At 40.7% G+C, this 18823-nt stretch overlaps 1 long non-coding RNA gene across 1 annotated transcript in view; it reads right to left on the reverse strand.

Annotated features, from left to right (window-relative positions):
• LOC118698892 (uncharacterized) overlaps positions 1 to 10870 on the reverse strand; it is a 67507-nt gene extending 56637 nt beyond the window's left edge. The window contains exons 1-3 of the long non-coding RNA XR_004981967.2: positions 10768 to 10870; positions 9908 to 10026; positions 8824 to 9021 (exon numbers count right to left, since the gene is read on the reverse strand). This is a non-coding gene — a long non-coding RNA (uncharacterized LOC118698892). The remainder of the gene's footprint in view (positions 1 to 8823; positions 9022 to 9907; positions 10027 to 10767) is intronic.
• Positions 10871 to 18823: the final 7953 nt, after the last annotated feature.

Consider the following 18823-nt stretch of genomic DNA (forward strand, 5'->3'; position numbering starts at 1 on the left):
CCATCAATACATACACTGAAACTTTTGAATTATGGGTCCTTAAATAAAAAGTGAACCCTTAAAAATTGTGAGCCAGACTAATACACTTGATTGAATCAGGAGTTATTAATCTGCAATTCTTGGGAATTTTATTTCTTCCTACTAACTATTTGCAGCCTTTTCTGACCAGTGCTGGGTATTTTTTTATCCATTTGAAGAAGCTCCTTTAGCAATGCTACCACAAGCTTCTCCCAGTTTTCACATCTTCCAGAATTTCTAGCTGGCTGCAGCTTCCTGTGCTGGCTGCAGCTTCTTGTGCTGTTTTACTAGACCCAAATATTTGGAGTTTTGGGCATCATGCTTATGGTGCCTTTTGTTAGTACAGAACAGAGAATCACACAGCAGTGGAAATCAGACAAAAGCAAAGGTTCTTTTCTAGAGTGCTTCATGCTGACTTTACCATAGATGCTGATACCCATGAGCTTTCATCCCTTTAACAGCAGGAGTAGGAAACCACTCTGCACCTGTATTTTGTACAAACTATTGCAAATATCACACTGTAGAAAAGACTATAAATAGCCTGAGCCAATGCTGGTTTTGTAGTCACCTTGAGCATGCCATATCCACTGTGGGTGTGATGTGTGGTTGGTTAACTCTACTGTGCCCTGCAAAAGCTGAGAGTTAAGAAACCCTGCCATTGAGAACATGTTTTAAGCTAAAAGGACAGCATAAATGTACAAGCCAGATCTGTTAGAAAGAAAAAATTGTTACAGCTTGCTCTTTAGCAGCCCAGAAGAACATAAATGTTCCAAAGGACACGATGCAAGTCCAGCTCAGTTGTGCATCCCTCCCCTCTGCAGCACGGATGCTGGCTGCTGTGGGCAAGCAAGGGGGCCTCTTCTACTCATGGAAGCTGTTGCATTTTGACAGTAGGACACAACCTGTTTACAAATATCCTGCAGGAAAAGAAGGGTTTGCAGGCCAGAGAAACCACCAAACAACTAACAACATGCAACAACTAACAGCTGATCAACAAGAAACAACTAACCATGCTTTGCCTGAAAGAGTACCCATCTCCAGTCCATGCATCCATGTGTAGAAAGCCAACAAATGCCAACACCTCAAGAAAAGAGTGAAGGAGTGTTTTTACAGAGGATTAGGAATGATGACCAAGCAGTCCATAGGACTTCCTTTGGAAATATTTGCACATGCTCAGAACCACTCCACAGAGGAAAGCACATATTCATCTTTTATCATGTGCGGCTTCAGTGGAAATTCTCCTGGTTTTGTCAATCACAGCTCCATAATGAATAAGGGAGAGGATAGATGTACCAAATATTCTGGCCACATTCATAGTTGCCTTGGTAGCTCTGGCCAGTACAGAATGACATTAAGATGTCCTGTATTTAAGTATATATGGACTGAACAAGCATGCAATGTGGTGGTAACAAGGGCTGACAAAATATCTTTACTCCAGTCCAATCTATCAGCCCTCCCTCTGTATCTGGCTCTCTGTGTAGCTACTTCTTAGTAAAACTGTTCTGGAGAGCAAGATCTTCCTTTATTTTTGGAAAATAGTTTTACAATAGTATTTCAGTAATTAAGGACAGCATTCAGTTAATAACTGGAGAAGGCATTTTAATTTATTCAATCTTTTTCAATGAATAGATGTCTTTTAGATGAAAATATGGCTTTTAGAAGTCACTGCACATTGAAGTGACTGCACATTTGAAGTTCTGCTGGGCAACTGATTCCATAACCCTCAGTCATAATTAACCTGCAATCAGGGTAAGACAATTCAACTAACCTACCAAGGTGGATCTTAGAAATGATCAGAAACACAGAGCAAAAAAAATAACGGTGGCTAGTAATGGCCAATTAGCACTAAAAAATTAAAAAAAAAATTAATAGGAAACAACTACAGCTTTGTTCTTTGACATTTAGCTACTTAGCTTTTACTAAGCAGAGTATATTGGAAAGGACACTTGGGCTCACCATGAGCTTAGAAGTAGGAGTCAGACCTTGGAATTTTGCCAGTGGGATTCAAAAACCAAAAGCAGCAACAGGCAGAAACCAAGAATTTCAACTCCTTTGCCCTCAATGTTCCTTCCTTGTTTAATTTTTCTATCCAGAAAAGCAAATAAACAAATAATAATTTAAAAGCCCAAACAAACAAACAAACCCAAACCCAGCCACAATGTTCTGCAGGTGACCTTTGTGTGCTATTTGCAATGTAGGAGGAGGCTGGAGGGAGGGGGAAGAGAAGCAGTAACTTTCATGTGCCTTTTTGTGGTAATCATCTATGTTAACCCCACTGTGAGTGCTGCAATGCCTATTTCACCTTCACACCGTGCAAGATGTCTGGAGTCCTTTGAAACAGAGATTAGTCACTTTCACCTCAAGGGCACTATGATGTTAATTGTATCTAGCTGCATTTAAACATCGAAACTTCTTTTTCATCCAAAGGATGAACAACAAAATGACTTTTTGCATCCTGACTCACAAGGGAGAGCCACTTTCTGAATCAGTACTACCACCTTTGGGCAATACCTGACTCTTCTTGGCAAGTGCTGCTTCTCTATAATTAATTGAGTGCCCCAACACCAAACGTTACTGAGAAGGAAGGATCAGATCACTGAGGAACAATGAATTTAAAAAAGCAAGAAAGAGCAAAAATAAAAATTAAAAAATCATAGTTTATAATAAACACACATTAAAATAACTTTTCTGTTCACATGAGAATAGTGGCTCTGAACAATTTCAAATTCTGAAAGCAGAGAATGGGAACAAGAAATGTTCCAAGAATACATAAGAATCTGGCCAGTTTACCTGTGCTCTGCTTCTTCTAGAGATGAACATATGGAACTTTCCATCAAAGAGGGGGCAGAAATTTCCTTTATTGTTTCTCTTCTGGTTCTCTCCCTTATATCCTGATGTTTTAAGAAAACATCACCCTTTCAAGTTTTATGAAATACCTGGTATTATTCATCCAGTTGGGAATGGATAGGATTTTCATAGAATTTCAGCTGTCAAAATACTTGATTACTACAACACATAACTGTTGAAAGAAGCCAGATGGAAAGTGTAGAAGTTTCCAGCTTCAATACTGAGCAAATAAACTTCACCAAAACTGGCTCAAATTGATTTCCATTTTTGTTATAACAACCCATGTTTCTTCCATTTTACATATCAATTTCAACTTCCCAATTGGAAAACTTCAAAAGAAAAAATATTTATGGAAATATTTATTTATCAGTAATTCCCAATTTCACTTATAAAATAAGGGATAAAAACTTAGCATATGATTACAACATTAATTGTCACAAAGTGATGAACCTTGTGATAAAGGTAAATAGAATCCTAAATTCTGTTTAAACACCATACTACCAATGAAATCTACAGGTATGAAGCCCTTTCTTGGCTAAATAGTGTAGGGCAGTGATTTTTAATTTAAAACTAGATTTTAAAATTTTTTTTTAAGTTGGAATAATTACCTGTCTTGCAAGGTTCTAGTTTTGATAATTGGCTTGTGATCATCACTGGCACAAGTTTCTCAGGGGATTGAAATTTCAGCAGTATTGCACTTAGAATTTATACAAATATTTGATAGGCTAGCAAGACGTGGTGAGAAGAAGCCAAATGATGCAAGACAGCCTAGAAAGGCAACATGATTTGTAAAAGGAGGAGCAGCAAGAAAGAGAATGAAAAACTCCCTTTAACTAATGAGAGGCAGCACTACACCCACTAGTTTTCGCCCTGCTTTCTTCCAGCCTTTCATTCTGCTCCAAGCAAACACCACCCCTATCATCTTCTGTTACAGACTTTGTCATAGTCCTAAATATTTTAATATATATAAATATAAATATTTGGGTTTCCCCTCTGCATTATACATAAATGCAAAGGAAAAAAACAAAGTTTTTCCATTTTGCTAGCAGAATCCATATGCTCTGTTTCCATATCTGTTTCTTTGCACCTTTTTCTGTGTGATCTACTTTTCTCCAATATGCAGGTTTCTTGCACAAGCATGTATTTCTTCCTTTAGAAGTTCTCCTATTTGCAGACACACTTTTTCATCCTTTTTCTGCAACTATCCCTCATAGTCAAGTTCTGGAATGTTTCTTTCCCTCTGGGCTTGGTATTCATCTATCTCTTCTCAGAGGCAGAAAATACTTCATCATCCCCAAATGCAGGACACTAGGCACACATAGATATGAGAACTATGCTGTTTCTTACAGGAAAGTATTCCCAGGCTGCTAACTAAGCCTCATGGTTCTCTGGAACAGAGACTAATGTAGCCAATATACTAAAATCATAGTGATTCTCCAGTAGTTCCCCTCTGATTGGAATGATCCTGAAAGACACACTCCCCAAGCCTAAGCAACAGAAGATGGTCCCAAAGATGAGAGACAGGGGAATTTCCATCATTCTGAAGGAACCTTCTTGATACTGCAAATGTTTCATGCTTTAATATAACACTTTTTAAATTAAAGAACCTTCTCTTCAAACTTTATCTTCCATGAACCCTGAGCAAGAAATATTTTATAAGAATCAGCTAAGCTTTGCAAGTCCCACTGTAAGAAAAGCACTGCAAGTTCACTCAGATTTGCAGGGCCAGCTCATGGCCCAAAAGCAAAACCAGCCTTTGCTTTTCCCTGTCTGTCAATTTCCCAAGCTCATTCATCAAGGTTGTTTTCATTTTCTTAACAACACAGAACTGTTAGAGCAGTGAAAAAGATGTATTTTACTTTATTTTAATAACAAACCAAGAAAGAAAGTGAATGAGAAAATGAGAAATCCTTTTTACAAAGGATTTCTGAAGACACCTGAAGTGAAACCAAAAAATTCTGTAGAAACCAGCCATCTCTATTTTAAGGTGATAAAATATTCAGAACTGCAGGTTATATGCTTCTCATTTCCCTGTGGCTGTTCTTAAACTCTGAAACAAGATTAGATAACATTTCTTTTAAAAAAAGAAAAAACAAAAAAAAAAAGCAAAACCAAACCACCCCACTTCATATTCTCAGTCTAATCACACATAAACATTAAAACACTCATGTATTCTAGCCTTTACCTATCACATAGGTTAATAACTAATCTCTAGAGGATTGGAAAAATGGCTCCTTTTATTTTTAACATGTTTTAGTACCAGTTTAATCTGGGGAGGAATTGCTGGGGAATTAATTTTTCAAAGACTCATCCAGAGCAGGGCAGGGGCAGAGAAGGAATGCAGGCTGAAGAAGAAGCTGATTTTGCTTCACTGTCTAGTTCATGGCTTCCACACACTGCTGGAGGATTATGTGAGTATGGAGGATAAACCACACTCTCCTAGAGTTAAATTCACTGCTAGAATGCTAGAAATCTCAGCCATAAGTTCTATGTAAAAAGTAATGCTAAACACATCTGGGCTGCAATATGCCCGTCTACTCAATCACAGCAAAAATCAGAGGACACTCCACCCACATGTTGCAGGAGATATTAACTCTATATAACATGCTGAACTGCTAGGTTTAAATCCAGATATCTGGGGAGAAGTCTGGACAGCTCTTCCAAATTGGCTAACTAGTTTGTTTCAAGAGCAGAGAGTTAGGTTGGTTTTCCCCTGGGAAACAATGCTTTGTGACCCTCCTACACAGAAGCTCTGTGGTAGCCTGACCCACTGCTGGTGACAGAAACTCAGCCCCTATGGAGCAGAATTTCAGGAGAGCTCACCAGATGCTTCTGGCAACTATCTGCCAACTGTGCTGCATATGGACAACATCATTAAATTCAATTAAGTAACCTTGCAGTTGCAGCAGGGCAGACACCCAGGCTGGGATTTGAACAATTGGGATTTGTTCTGCATCTACCTCCAGTCAAGGCCAGGATTTGGAGTCAGTCATAAGCATCATATGCACACACCACAGGATGCAAGAGTCCAAGTTATAAGTTGTATTCCTTTTTTTTAAATTCATCTCATGGCTGATGGGTGCTAGTTTTCCCAATGAAGTTACACCTTGCAGGTGTCCTGACTTTGGTGGAAAGCAAAATTGGATGGAAAACCAAATGTAGCAACAAACCATGGGACCGTTATTCACTGTCTGATGGCAAGGAATAGGCATAGCTGCCTTGAAAGTGCACACCTAGCCACATAATCATTCCAAAATTGCTTCTTAATGTAAAGGATAAAGCCTTTCACCTCCTTTCAGCCTTTTCCCATGGCCAACACTACTGCTCCATAATAACTCATCTCTGAGTAACAAAGTAAACAGCATTACAAAATAATTTCTGAAGCCAAATATCTGATAAAGATGATTAATGCCTCATGAAATGCCCAAGTCATATTTGCAATTATTGCAATATTTGAGATGGATAAGAGGAGAGAATTATAGGATTTGCTGTAAGGCTGAATTATCTACAGGAAGTTCATGTGAAAGTCACGCTACCATCTAACTCACTGGTACCTGCCAGGCACACTCCTTAAGAGCTGGCTTATTTGCTTTCTGGATTTTAGAACTAGAACAGTTAGACTTTTGAGATAGATTCTTTTTTTTTAAAGCTACCTTCATAAATACCCTCATTCTTGAGAGAGACTGCATTGGTCTAGAAACTGCTGCACGAACACAGGAATCTTTCCCAGTGAACAGATTTTGGGGTATTCTTGAATGGCTGCCCAAACCAAAGTTTCACAATGTTTGTTCAAGACAAAGTTTGCCAGCAAACACAAATGTTCTTTCAAAGAAAAGTGATGTACTTCTTCTGAGCGACTCACATGGGTATGTTCTGTAGTTTCCCAGCACGACAAAAATCTAAATGTTTGGCACATGCTTTTGGGGGAAAGAAGACTGAAAGGTACTATCTTAGAGGGCTTCAACCGCATCACATTATATAGTCCATAAATTGTGAAGACAATTATGAATAACTTCCTTTTTTACCTATGATGGGATCAAGAAACTCTTCTGTTTATAATCATAGATTACCTTGGTAACCAGCTAATACACAATATGATAACATTTGATGAAAGAACAATACGAAAAAGACTATATTACTGTTGGCAGCCACCTACTCCAGAGTTCTCATATTTATTCAAGCAAAATTATTACTATTATTATTACATCATTTTGTTAATAATGACTGAACACTTTGTAAGGATTGTTAAAATCTAAATTCACAACTGGAGTTGTTCTGACTGGACATAACTGTTTTGTTTTTGCTTTCATGATGCCTTAAGGTTCTCTCTTATAGTCAGTCACTTCTCTGGTGCTAATGAAAAGCCTTGCTGCAAATACTCGAATTTAATTATTATTCTATGACCACTCCTATACCCCCCAGTCCCAAATTGCACCAACATGAACACCAGTGGCAAACAAGCACAAACAGGGCATTAAAAAGGTCAAAGAAAATTTGTTTTCAACTTTAAAAAGGTATTTCTGTAAAACTCTTCTCAGCACCTGCTGAGTCCTTATAGCCCATATAATTTTCTGTACTCCTGCAAACTGCTCATTTCACATGTAGAGGCAAGGAGGAAATATCTGGAAGAGGAAAGCTGGCAATGAGGAGGATCCTTCTCCAGCCGTTTGTGTCTATCATGTGAAACTCCAGGCTGCCTTGAATAGTCAAAGTGTATGGGAGAAGGAATGTGGACAGACTTTCCCCCCCATTTCCAGAGCAAACAAGTAGAAACAGGGAAATGCCTTGCAGGCCCAGCCGAGCACAGATGGGTGCACAGGGGATAGGGCTGAGCCACCACACTCTGTTTTGCACATTCAATTTTTATGGCAAGCCACACAGTCATCTTTTTCTTAAGGTGTGCTGCAATATCCAGTCACTTGCAGCTACCACCAAAGAGCTGGGTAGTTCAGCACATTCAGACTTACATACAGACTTTTTTACCCATCAGAAGACTCAATGATTAACAGAAACACCATTACTTGAGCCCTTCCTGTGACTGCAAAATCCTGGTGCAGGAGATGGAGCACACGTTGCTCCAAAGGCTAAACACTGAGGGCAAAGCACAGTTGCCTGTGCTTCTGCGCCCAGTCACCACAAGGGCTGTGGCAGGAGACGCTGATAGAATTGGCATGGCCTTCTTCTGCTCCTCTGGTATTCCTCCCCTTGATTCTCCTTGAATAAATCCCGCTTCCTCCCTTGTTAGGAAAGAGGGAAGCTGGTCTGAAATCAGCTTAGTCACCATCACTGATGCAGCTGCACACCACTAGCTGAAACAAAGAAACCTTTTCTACCCACACCCAATCTGATATTACGCTACCCTGGCCTATAACAATACATTTTTGGAAGTACTTGTCAAGAGTGACAATTTTGCTAACAAACACTATGACAGAGGAACATTAGAAAACAAGCAAGCACAAAAACCTGCAGTAAATGAGACTTTGGAAACTACACTATTTCTTTTATTTACAAGGAACAAAGAACCTCATGTGTGTCAGGAATAAATGGAAATCGGCCTCCAGCTTTCACAAATGAATAATCATGTGTAGAAAACGTAGCATTTTTGTTAAAATAAAGATGTAATTTGCAATTAACTAAGGAACAAGAACTAGTTCTTCTAGAGCCAATCTAGTGAGGTTTTTAAAACTGGCATATTCTGATCTCATCTGTTTCCCTATGGGCAAAGAAGCCGATCTTGAGCTTTCCTGCTGCAGATCAAAGTGATGGCTACAAATGTTACTAAAACAAAGTCTCCCCTACTGTCAGGCAAAACAGGACAAAAAGCAAACAAGAAAAAAACTTCTGCACGAGGATATAAGACAAAATGGGAGAGTACTTCTGCCATGCTAAGAAAGTTGAACATCTAGTAAATCTTGGATTTCAACAAATACAACATTATTATGATAGGAGACTGCTTACCATATATGCGTCAACTCTCTGGGGAATCTGATTTTTATTTTCCTTCCTGTTCAAGGGACAGTTGTTCATATATTTATTTGCATTGCCAAAACGTGGAGATGCAGGCTGTGATCAGAGGTCCATTGTGTAAGGTGCTGTACACACAGTTTATCAAAACAGCCTCCGCTTCAGAGACTCTCCAGTCTAAACAGGGAAATTCTAGAAGTCCCGAGGGGAAACAAAAGCTTGTAAGGTTTCCAAGAGAGAACCAGAAAGTCTTTGGAAAAGCATCTTTGGGTGGCATTTTAGACTAAACGGAAATTTTGGTGTTCTCATTTCAGTGATATCTTTCCTTGGGTTTGTGTCATTAGAAATCTTACCTGTATTTTCTCAGAAATTTGATCAAAACTGTTGCAGATAATAAAACTGAGGCTTGAAGTTTGTGCCCATTGCAAAACCTAACTAGAGTACCTTTCTATCAGAGAATTCATTGCTTTATGAATTCTCACAATTCCTTCTTAAACATCAGGTACCAGAAATTCCTCATTTACTCCTCATCTGCAAATATCACAAACTAACTCCTTGTTACTCCACTACTTGTTCCATCTTTCTTGAAGATCAAGGGAACTTGGAAAAATACAGAAAGCTTGTCTGCATGAGGGACTGTCACATGAGGGAGAGAGCAATAAAAATTCTGAAGCAAGTCCACCAGGGCATTTTCAAAATTAAGGCCTAAAATATCTTGAGAAGGACACTTTAAAAATAATCTTTTCAAAGAAAATGATTCCCAGATTTTTTTATGTACAAGAAAAATATGCAAACCAACAGAAAGAGGTGTGTTCCTCAACAAATTATCTTGCATCCATTTAGAGACAAAATTCTTAAACATAAGACACAATGAAATGTCACCCTCTAAACATGAATGCACTAGGAAGAGAAGTGTGGGCATTTTAAGCAGGAAAGAAATAAATGGTGGGAGGAGACAAGGAGTTTAGGAAGATATGCTTTACACGGTTTGAGGGCATATTCCTCCTTCTCTGTTCTAGAAAACAAAAGGATGAAGCAGGGAACACAAAAAACTCACGGGTAGTGCCAAGATGCTTACCTTTGTGTTCATCCAGAATCACAGCATCATGAAGCTCCTTGTCTTTGAATCTCCTCTCTTTTTCCAGCAACAACACACTCCCTTTGGTCTCTGAATGGACTTCAGGATTCTCTACAAGTCTACAAAGAAAGAGATGGATAGACTGGAGAGATCCTTGCTCCTTGGCTGTGTGGTTGGTAGAGCTTTATAACTTAAAAATTATTTGTCCTAAAGGGACTCTAGATATGCATTAGACTTCTGTCCTACATCTTGCCAAGGAGTGGAGAGCTTAAAAGGAGTGCTACTTCTGCTGGGATGGGCTAGAGGACAAGGTGAGAGAGAGGAGAGAATGAAAAAGCAGCACATTTCTCACTGGTTATTCAGACCAAGCTGCACTCTCTTAGCCTTCCTTTGTGAACATCAGTAAAACACATTTATATTCCTATAGAAATACTGCTGCTAGATCAGTGGACAAAACTCTGACATGGAAATGCACTGAATTATTGGAATTTAAGGGAGAAAAAATTGTTACAAAATTCACAAGCAGTAATTAACTGGTAGAAGATATAAATGCTATCCATTTTACCACTTATATAGCTGTGTTCTGATCTTATGTTTCAACAGTAGAACACAGTACAAATACTTCACTAAGGTCAGATTTCAAGTGTTGTTTTTCTTTTAAGCAAATAATGGCATAATCTACTTTGGCACTGCTAGCTGTTAACAACACCATAAAAAAAATTCTTTTTTCGTACACCATCTTCTGAGTTACAAAAATGTTAATCCCTGATAGAACTGGAGGACCTAATTTTGTTAAAAGCAGAACATCCCTGATTTAGTAAAGGGATTTCTGTTCTGAAGCTTTCAAATCTGTTGCTCACCTTCCTGTCAATCACTGAAGTGAATCAACCTTTTTAGTGGAAGCAACATCATCTAATCTGGAGAGAGAAAAAAGGGTATCAAAAAAGCTAGTTCAGCAGTATGGCAGCCCCTTGTGCTGAGTTCCAGACATGAGATTCTGAATTCTTCAGTTTACAAATAACCTTAAAAAGTACATAGATGTGAAGAGCAAAGGGAGATGACAGCCCAAAGTATTTGAAAGATGCTTCAAGTCAGGGACTCTGTAGTAGGCATGCTGACCTGGCCAACTTCACCACTGAGTGCCTCTGGTAGCCTTCCATATCAAAGTCAGGAGGAGACTGCAGAGTTGCTGGACAAAATCTGCTAAAGCATTGTCAAGGGGGTGCTTTTATAAATTTTGCTGATAATGAATTCTGCTGTCTCAGTCCCTCTGGGAGCCTCTCAGGAGCCCTGGGCCAGTCCCGAGTCGGCAGACACCGGGGGGGGGGGGGGCAGCCCCGACATGGCTGACAGCGGGGAGACACTCTCTGTGTGCCCCGAGGGTGCTGAGGGCACCTGGGCTGACAGCAGGGAGACACTCTCTGTGTGTGCCCCGAGGGTACTGAGGGCACCTGGGCTGACAGCAGGGAGACACTCTCTGTGTGTGCCCCGAGGGTGCTGAGGGCACCTGGGCTGGCAGGGAGACACTCTGTGTGTGTGCCCCGAGGGTGCTGAGGGCACCTGGGCTGACAGCAGGGAGACACTCTCTGTGTGTGCCCCGAGGGTGCTGAGGGCACCTGGGCTGACAGTGGGGAGACACTCTCTGTGTGTGCCCCGAGGGTACTGAGGGCACCTGGGCTGGCAGGGAGACACTCTCTGTGTGTGCCCCGAGGGTGCTGAGGGCACCTGGGCTGGCAGGGAGACACTCTCTGTGTGTGCCCCGAGGGTGCTGAGGGCACCTGGGCTGGCGTCTTTGCAGCACAAGAGACACCAGAGACATCGGTAGAAGATAAAGGGCCGACTCTTAGCAGGGGTTAATCCAAGGTTTTATTAGGAGTCCCAAAGGAGCTCCTGCACCTCAGGGGCCTCCTGCCGAGAGCGCCGGGAGATGTGCCAAGGTCACATTTAAAGGGAGGTGGAAACCAAAAGTAGATAACATTTTACCAACCAATGAGTGACCCTAAGGGATGGGTGCTGGGGGATAGACATGTAGGACAGCTGTATGGGACAAGGCTTGGGGGACTGACCCCTGGCCTCTGGCTGATCACTCGACGACCTTGGACCAAAACTTCTGGATGGAGGGGTGGGATGCTGAGTGATTGACAGAGAGCCAGGGTGAGGGTTTGGGGATGATCTCATCCTGGGAGAGGGATAACACAGGTAAAGGGAGGGGGGTACAGTCTGGGATAAACCATTTGGGAAAAATATGGGGATACAAAACAAAACTACTTCAAAGTATTACAAAATATAAAAACACACTACAACACTAGACAGCAAGTGTTTTACCAAACATTGATGCAATACTCCTTCAAAACTGCAGCTGCGCCCTTGTGTGATTGAAGTCATTCTTAAGATAAAGGCTTCTACAAGTGTTTTTTATTTTGGGGTTTTGGAGTTTTTTTGGTTTTTTGTTTTTTTTTTTAGTGTTTCTGGTGAGTTTGTTTTTTTTTTAGTTTTTCTTTTGGTGGGTTGGTTTGGGGTTTTTTTTACTTATACTCTGGTTAGCAGAGTAAGTCTAAAATATGATGAATTTTTAAGCCACTGCCATTCAAGTGGAGCTAGAGATTTGATATGGAGCAATAAATTACTGAAATTTTAAAAATCACTGGAAAAACCACTGACACTTTAACCAATCATTGAAGAAATGAAAACCTGGAATGTCATCATTTTAGTCTTTATTACTTCATCACTCTTCATCTGACTACGTTATCTGTCCCTGGAGCATTAACTGGATCTACTATAAAATCTATACAATAGACAAAGAGGTTCCTATGCTTTGGATCAGCTATTCTAATCTAGGAAATTCTTTTTTTTGTAGTGAAGTTTTAAGCTTTGAGAAACATGCAGCCTTTGTTCTAACTTATACAGAAATAAACTTAAACTCTAAATTAACTAAATTAAACCTGTTATTGCCAAGGACCACAATGAAGAGAGATATTTATTCAACATGCTTTCCAGTGTCAAGGACTAAGGTCATGGTTTATGGTTGTTTCTTATGTAATGAACATGAAAGATGCAAAGGATTCCATTTTAGGACGGAATTAAAATGAGCTATTTAATATACTAAAAGCTAGTGCATACTGTGTTGCAAGTCCACAGTGTCCTGCAGTGTCAATTTCTGCCTAAGCCATTAAAGATATTAAATGGATTAAGTTTCAAAAATAACCTGTGAGCTATTGACAAACAATTTCTGCTGCCCCTCAAGACAACCCTGTGTCTTACCAAGTACCTGAAGATCAGGGTAGCCTGAAACCCTCCCTTGGTTGCACACTGAGTGGGAACATGCACCTCAAGCCTTCCAGCCTAAATATGAGGTTCTTATGCACTTGAACCACCAAGTGAAGCTCTTCACTTCCCTCAGCTTCACACAAGGACCACATAAAGCCACGATTTTACATTCTCTGAGTACCCACAAATCAGGCTGACTGTAAAACTGGCCTAAGTTTATGCAAAAGATGCAAGATACTACTGCTCAAAACTTGTAATCTGCATGGAAATAAATTATCTGCCCTGCTACAGACAGTGGCAAAAATCTCCCACCTGCACATTTCCTGCATGTTTTTTTTTTCCTTGTTCTCATATGTCTTAGCCTATTATGTGGTAATTGATTACTACCACCAGGGAGATAAAACAGCTCTTCCCTGGCAAGTACAGGAGAATTGCAGTGATAATTAATTAATGTTTTATTATGCAAATAGATACTCCTTTACAACTGGATTTTTTCATATCATTGTATAATTGTACAAAGACTTAATCTCTGGTTCAGAAATCTCACAACCACAAATCACAGGAAGCTGGAAGCCTATCACTGCTTGCCCTCTCCATACACTATTTCCTTAGACATCCACATTTAAAACCTTTGGAGACAGAGTTCAGGGATAGAAGAAAACTTAGTCTGGCATGGCACAGCCATTTCTTTGTGTAAGAGAGCACAATTTCAGGAGGACATTTTTACACTATTTACTTTCTTTTCTTCAAAGGTCAGTCCTGTTATGTTGCTCTTCCACGAGGTGTAAAAGATGCAAGTGGATTCAGGGCTGGAGGAAAGGTTGATCCCACCAGATCACCAGCCAAATTCTTGATATCAGTAATGAGTTGAATTCAGCTCCAGAAAAGATGGCAGCATAGATATTATGATAAAAAACAGCCCTAGGATCCCACTATGAGGTAAAAAATGAAGGAACCTGAAATAGCGTATGTGAAAGGAGAACTGGGCACTGTTCTAATCTTGAGATTTATTTTTTTTTTATATTTGGGTAGTTTTGGGTCAGTTCTCTAAGAAATACAGAAAGAGAAGAAATCCATGCTCAAAGGTAGGCTGAGTGTCCCCTGATAAACTGGGCTGAGAGCATTAAATGGTCAGGCCATCAGAGAAGAGGTGACACAGGGTTTAAGTAATCCAGCTCTACTGCCAGTAGGAGCAACAACCAGGAAACAAGAAGGTGGGAGGAGACGAGGAACAAAAGGAAAGAAAAGGTAAAAAAAAGCTTTGCTAGCTGATCTGGTTGATTGATGTGATTAATTGCCACCTACACAGGTAGGTGTTGCTATTGTGTATTTAGCATTCTGCCAACAACAAATGTTTGGGACTCCTGGTTGCTTCATGGACTTTGTCTACCTGGAAGTCAAAACCGTTTGTATCTTACGCATCATCACTGACTAAACAAAACACCAGGAGCAAAAGATAAACAATCCTAAACAGCTGGATGCAGGGACAGTGGGTGCTCTCCCCCCCTGCCAGGGAGCCAGCAGCAATGGGATCCATCCAGCTCCTTACACAGCTCCTTCTCATCTATGCTATGCCTCCTTCTTCAGAAAGATGCTGGTATGCCACCAAGAGACTCATGGCTATGAATACTCCTAGAACCTTGTGACCCTGAAGATTTTAAGTATCTGCCTTGTGTGCTGTTACCAATGGGGAAGACCAAGCAAAAGGAAAGGCAAAGGGGAAAAAAATGACCTATCAGGACTGTTGTACTGAGAAAGAAACTGAACTCCAAGAACATACAGGTATTGCAAAAGATGCTTTGAACCAGGAACCACTTTGATTTTGTTTTTTGTTTCTGTACTTAAACATCCTGCCTCGACTGAGTTTAATAGAAATTGCCACATTTACAAAGAATAGGTAAAATGGAAGACTGTATTCTACCCTAGAAAAAAACATACACATTTTTATTCCACAAATAGAGATTTTGAGAAGTCTTTTCCAACTTTAGTCATGTCTGAGAAGTATATTTTGGAAACATCTCTGCAAATGTTCAAAGGCTGAGTGACTGTTCTCTTTTAGCCACTGGCATATGTAAAGATATGTTACCATTCCTCTGTCAGTTAGACCAGCTAGCATTTCAAGTATCAGTAATCTGTCTAGCAATCTGATTTATTCTCACCAGTTTCCACATATTAAACACAGCAATAGTATGCACCAAGGAAACAATAACTAGAGCCATGTCAAACATTTTTCTAAGGTTTCATTTTCAGTCTAGCTAACATATTTTCATCATGCCAGGACTCTCCAACCTCTCACCAAGTCTGTGAGCACACCTCCTTTAGTAACACACACAGCTACAAGAAGCAACATGCACTTAGATACTTGTTCTAGTGCAAAAGAAAAACCTAACTGTAGGAAAACATACTTTCAATCAATAGTCAATGCCCTAGAACAGCGGAGACCTGGGAGAAAAAAAGGCAAATTCATCAGTAGATCTGTTAAAAAAAGAAAAGCCTTGGAGGGAGCTTGGAGCACTTTGTGTCACGCTGCTTCAGTGCTTTATCTTGGCCAGGGAACATACTGAGTGTGGCTTTCCCAGCTGAAAATAGGTGTCTATTGTTTTCACTTTTGGTAAGAAGCCAATTAGTTGTCAAACATAGTCATCACAAAATTGTTGGTGTGCATGGCAAAGCAAAAAATACTTTTGTTACATGTTCACTTTGTCAGAAACAAGTTATAATGCAAGAATTTCCAGCAAGGATGGGACGAGGGTTATATCCTTGTTCACAGGGTAATCAACATGCAAACCTTCCTGTTCAGCTAGGCTTGAGCTGATGAGGAAAATGGGTGAGGATTTATAGAAGACTTGTGTGTAACACCCAGAATAGGCGTTACACAGAATGTTTTAAATACAACAGGACAACACCTCTTACATAATTACACCACCTCCTGATATGGATTCCAATATATACAGTCAGATGCTGAGATTTTTCTTTTTGTTGTCAGTGACATTTGCAGAGGACATGAAGAGAGCTGCATTGTCACAGGTGAGTGAAGCCAAAGCTGCACAGTACCAGAAGGATCAATCTGCACTAACACTGTGCAGCAACAACAGATTTGAGATATAACACATGCCTGCTTCCGCCTATTAGGATTGCAGCATTCTTTCAGCATGTAATTAGCACTGCTCACCTGTCTTAGCCAATATTCCTCTGCCTAATATGTGGCATTAAAACTAATCACCCAAGTATTGCAAATGCCACATTTCCAGTTCAGGGATACGCAGTGCCCAACCACCCAGCCCTTCATACCAGCCAACACGACTGTCAGCAGAACAGCTTTCAGTCAGAACACCCAGCACCTCCAAGCCTAATGAGCAGCTGTTTGGGCAGGGGTTTCAAGGCTGCCCTTGAAGCCCAGCTGAGCAAGCTCAGGTGTGGCTATGTCCAGCCTGCCAAGACCTATCATGCCTGGGGCTTCTGAGACTGGTCATTGCATGTGTACAGTACAGCGAAGGATGACGAACAGCTGATGCATGGCTGACCTCTCTTATTGCTTAAATCCTTAATCACTTGCTTTGCCTGCCCACAGCAAAGCTAACCATTAGCACCAGAGACAATGGCTACTGAAGGCACAAGAGCTCTGGGCTACCTGTGTAAATAGATCTCCAGAAGGTTAGCAAAGGCCAGTGACCACTGTGGTCTACCAGCTCCTTGTGGTTTAAACCCAGCTCAGCCCCACACAGCCACTGTGGAATGGGGAAGTGTACTGGAAGGGTAAAAGGGCAAAACCTCATGGGTTGAGATAAAAACAGTTTACTAGGGAAAGCAAAAGCTGTGTCCACAAGCAAAACAAAATATGAAATTAATTCACTACTTCCCATCAGCCATCTCCAGAAGAGCAGGGTTCTGCCACACATAACAATTGCACGGGAAAGCAAATGACCTAGCTCAAAATGTTCCCCCCACCTTCTTCCTTTCTTGCAAGACCTTCTTGTTGGGCATGGTGCTGTGTGGTACTGGGATCTCCCTTTGGGCAGGTGGGGTCAGCAGTCCTGGCTGTGTCTTTTCCCAGCTTCCTCATTGTTGGGGCAGATGGCAGGGCAGAAAAAGCCCTGATGCTGGGCAAGCATGGTTCAGCAATAACTAAAACATTCCTCTGTTTTCAACCCCTTTCACCTCAAATCCAAAACAGAACACTGCACAAGCTACTATGAACAAAATGAACTCTTTGCCAGACAAAACTAGTAAATAGCTGAAGAAGAGTGTAAAGGAAGACCATATATTTTGCCCACCATAAAGAGATAAACCCATGCCTACATCAAACCTAGATGTGACTCTTCCATACTGGTGTTGTTTATATCCCCCCCAAGGATAAAGATCTTGTACATCTACAGCATCAACATTTATTCCCAGGCAGTCCTTCATTTCCTCAGAACACTGAGTCTGCACAAGGCTGCATTTGAGCAGCTACCAAGAGGCAGTAGGGCAAGGGCACAAATTCTTCCCTGTTCACTGAGCTGGTATGCCTGCTGAGAAGGCAGCGTGTCCTGGGTGAGACAAATCTGCCTTGGAATTTGTATTTAGCCATAACCCCTTAGCCCTGGTGAACCCGGCCTTTCCACCAAGGGAACATCAAATTCCTGTGAATGCTGTTAGAAGGAAGAATTAGCACAGTAAGCACTTGTTTTTACTTCATGTACTGTACATAAAATTAAAATTATGGATACTTGGCCTCTTGGGCAGGTTTAGCTGGAGATACACAAACCAAATGCCCTTTTCCTCTTACATCTCTTTTATGCTTACCACAAGCATATGTTACACATATTTTTGTGTTCTTTTTACAGTGGCAGGTACCATGTCTAATGCTCTGTTCCCACCATGTGCACAGCTGAATTTGTACATTACACAAAGCATGCCATCCAAGTTTATTTTCAGTTACTTAAGAGGATGTTTCTCCCTGAGGCATAGTTTCTGTTTAGCTTGTTTAGATGCCACAAATCCAAACCATTGGAAAGAAAAAACTATACATATAGTTGAAGAACATAAAACCAGCACTGTGAAAGAGTGCCCCTGGGAGGGAGCAGATGCAACGCAATTTTGAAAATTAAAACTCCTGCAAACAGTTTGCCAGTGCCTTTGATGATGAAAGCAAATTTCATTAAAGTGACAGCAGTTGATTTCCTGCAACTGCACCAATGTCATCCTGCAAAACAAGACCAATAAATAAGTATATATTTTAAGGCAAACAGAATTGACACATTGATACAACATTAAGAAAGGCATTAGGATCTTTTGCCTCCCCTTCCACAAACATTCTTGTGTCAAGGCTTCCTTCCTGCAGCAGGCTCACCTTCACTAATATCCTCTTGCCTTTGCTTTTCTCCCAACAGCAGGCCAGAGGAAGGGACAGTCTCCTCTAGTGCAGTAGGTTAGTTGCTCTCATATCCCAAAATAGCAAGTTGTTCAACTGACACAAAGGAAAGAAAACATCCTTGCATCCTGTCTTGCTGCCAGCTTTCAAAAGGTAATTAAACATCCCCCTCTTTCAAAGAGCAGAGCTCTCCAGAATCACAGCGTTTGAGCTCTGATGTTGTCAAACAACAGGGGGTTGCTTAAGCTTTGACTGACCTTTTCAAAGACCTACAAGCAGTTTAATGGGAGCCCTCC

Source organism: Molothrus ater, chromosome 1 (assembly GCF_012460135.2).
Source record: "Molothrus ater isolate BHLD 08-10-18 breed brown headed cowbird chromosome 1, BPBGC_Mater_1.1, whole genome shotgun sequence".
NCBI lineage: Eukaryota > Metazoa > Chordata > Aves > Passeriformes > Icteridae > Molothrus > Molothrus ater.